This window comes from Ischnura elegans, chromosome 4 (assembly GCF_921293095.1).
Source record: "Ischnura elegans chromosome 4, ioIscEleg1.1, whole genome shotgun sequence".
Classification (NCBI taxonomy): Eukaryota; Metazoa; Arthropoda; class Insecta; order Odonata; family Coenagrionidae; genus Ischnura; species Ischnura elegans.
In genome coordinates, this window is record NC_060249.1 from 58,318,200 (window position 1) to 58,321,465 (window position 3,266).

The 3,266-nt window shown below is 39.3% G+C and overlaps 1 non-coding gene across 1 annotated transcript; it reads left to right on the forward strand.

The window, feature by feature from the left end:
- Window positions 1-927: 927 nt before the first annotated feature.
- On the forward strand, window positions 928-1,000 carry Trnaa-agc. Its single transcript has one exon. It is a non-coding gene; the product is annotated as a tRNA-Ala (tRNA).
- Window positions 1,001-3,266: the final 2,266 nt, after the last annotated feature.

The window sequence follows — 3,266 nt, forward strand, 5'->3', positions numbered from 1 at the left end:
ATCTGCAATACAAAAAACAAGCATAATAAAAAATATCAAGACATCATTTACAGTCAAAGTAAGAAAGAGCCATGCGAATAGATTGCAGATTTCGAAATGGCCCAATTCCGTGGAAAAAAATTAAGAGGTTAAGAGACTATTACAAATAAATCCTCAGTTTGAAAAAATTGCCTTCTTGTCTAAATAAAAAAAATCTCCATCTAGCATTGAAAGGTAACGATAAAATGGCCACCGATCGTCACTAATCCCCATGTGAAACTATATCCTCAGGTGTAGGTAACGGCTATTGAATAATCCCTATTGAACATTGATATCATTTTCCTCTCACAATCAGTTATATGAAAACTATGATATGATGAAAAATAAGTCACTAAAAATCAAACATTAGATATGAAATGCATTAAGAGCTATCACACTCAACAATGCTTTTTAAACATGCTTTCTATGTCAAATATAAACAACAGCAAGCTGAAGTCGACATGATCGACGGGTTTTATCGCCGTCAAGTTATTTACGGTAAATAAAAATAATAATTGTTTACGAGAATAATGAGCTCAAATAACATTCTCGTAGGCAGAAAATGAACTAATTATCGACTTTCACTTTATTTCATGTTAGTATTGGTGCTCCACCATAAAAAAGACCACCTATTTCCACGGCAATCAACGACCTATGGAAATAGCCAACACACCATTAAACTGCGAAAACGATGTGATTATCCATGGTTCTCTGCAGTAAAATCTTTTTCCTCTTTTACATAAAAGTGTATAAAAATTATCACAAAAATTTCAAAACCACCAAAATGTAAGGAAGGGTTAATGAGGTAAATTATAAATGTTGTTAGTATGCCAAACTATTCCAAGAGAGATTATGTTTTCTTGCTTATCACCATAAAAAAGAAACGGCAAACACACCTTACAATCAATAGGGGGCGTGGCTCAAATGGTAGAGCGCTCGCTTAGCATGCGAGAGGTACCAGGATCGATACCTGGCGCCTCCAAACTTTTTGATCCACTCATTCTGCGATTACTCAGTATCATAAATTTTAAAGGAGAATACAAGAATGTAAATTTTACACATTATTTTTACAGGTTATTTTGATATTAAAAAGCATAAGGTGAGTGGAGTTTCAAAATATTTTCATAAATAAAATTCTTAAATTTGCGTTCTCTAACGCTAGGTTCCCGCTTTGGACTTCGCTCCAGATTCAATTCACATACGATTCTATCCATTCTCATTTACAATAAGAATTTGTTTATGAAGTGCTACGTTGTGCACAAGCCTACTGAATTCTTAATTCAACATTAAATGAAAAAAATAGCTCATTGAGGTAGCTTTTACATCATGAATTGTTTAAATCTAATAGTTTTTAAATTTTGCGCACGATATTTCGTAGAATACGAGAAGGTTTTTCTGGATCAATCTTTAAGCTACATTACGGGAACCCCTTATCCCAAGCTGGCAGAAGATAACGAGGTAAATTTTGATGGGGATCGGGTGATTGTGGAGGCTAGAATATTGGCCTCCCATCCCGTCGGCATGTGTTCAAATTGAGGCTTTGAAAGAGATTTTTCAGACACTGCCCGATCCTTGCTCAAGTGCTTTTTGGAGGGCGCTTCAAGTATTCCTTCCGTCGAATGGGACGTTAAGCCGTGATCCTCTCCCGTTAAGGTACGTCGATGCCGACGCCGGGTTTCTCTCCACCTTTCCCTCCCTTCCCTCATGGCGCAAATTACGCAATGTGTATTGCTGGAAGATTTTCGGATGAGAAAGTAAAAGAGAGGTGCTATTTCGCACTCGACCGACTACGCCTTGAATATGCAGCGAGCATATGGGATCCGGTACAGAAAGACTTAAGACGTGAACTTAATATAATACAAAAGAAATTCGTCTAAAATTGCTACGGGCCTACTAAGAACGTTACACAGATGTTAAGCGAATTAGGCTGGGTGCTGCTCGAGACTCGGCGCTTGCCTTAGATTGCTTGGGTACCTGAGAATAATTATCTTTAAGAGCAGCAAGGAAAACATCAAATTAGAGCTCCACTATATTTCCAGGTCCGACAGGAGCAAAAAATTAAGAGAGATTATTTGGCGAACGGATAGGCATGTGAATTCGTTTTTCCCCTTAACCATAAAGGGCTTTAATGAATGCTAGTCGTAATTTTGTTTGAGCATTTGCTTTCATATGTGAACGGCTCCGCTACAAGCCTTTTTAGGCGACTTGCGGTGTAGTATGCAGATGTAGATGAAATGACGTAGCCTACGGCTGCCTCCTTCAAACACCATACCATACCGTTAATCTTCATTCTTGTTTCCTCACGGCACATGATACGATAGCGCCATTGTGATATTCCCCCTACGATTAAACCCACCATAAGGCTGGGGAATTTCCCTCACTCCACACGAGCCAGCCGCTTCGAGCTTCTCAATTGGCTGGAGGGGAACCCTTTCACAGCCATCAACTTATCGCATGCGTAACCCAAAGACCCGCCCCCTCAATATGCCATCTCTCCCCGTTAACCGAAACCTAAGCAGTGATGCCAGCACACACGAGTATTCAGTGGCGTAACGAGGAATATGCTTTGGGGGGGGTCTGGGGGTGAAGCTCCCCCTCCGTGCAACAGGGGGTCCGGGAAATCTTTTGAAAAATTACATACCGGAGATACATTTTACATCATTTTGGCACTTAAATTTTCACTTTGAGTAAATGCCGTAATTATATGTCAAAAATAGATTATAGTTTAAATTTTTTTTCTCTGACGCTTTGGGGGGGGATATATTCCCTTTAACCCCCCCCCCCCCATAGTCACGCCACTGCAATTATTCGATAGAGGATTCTCCGTTCGGCCTTCAAATGTGTTGTCATCCACCGCGCAATTAAATGGTTTTGCTTGCGTTGTTGACAGGGAGAACGATCCAAGGGTCACGTAGAAATAAGCTAGATTTAGGGCTGCTCACCGATATTTGTATTCGTCACAATGCGATCTTTCAAACTCATAAATTTTCAGTTATATATCTCACGATTGTAAATATTTAATATTTATTATTGAGAATAAATCTTCCCTATTGCGCCTTTTGTAACGGACACCTACTACACTTACACAATTGCCGTTTTTTTCTCTCTCCCAGATATCACTTTTTTTACAGACTTCCTACCTTGTTAAAAACTATTTCGTCTACCTACCCTTCTCTCGATCTCTCAAGCCTTTTAGATCATTCAAGAGGCAGCTTCGAAAAGCCACCTCCTAAATATTTATGTTTTGT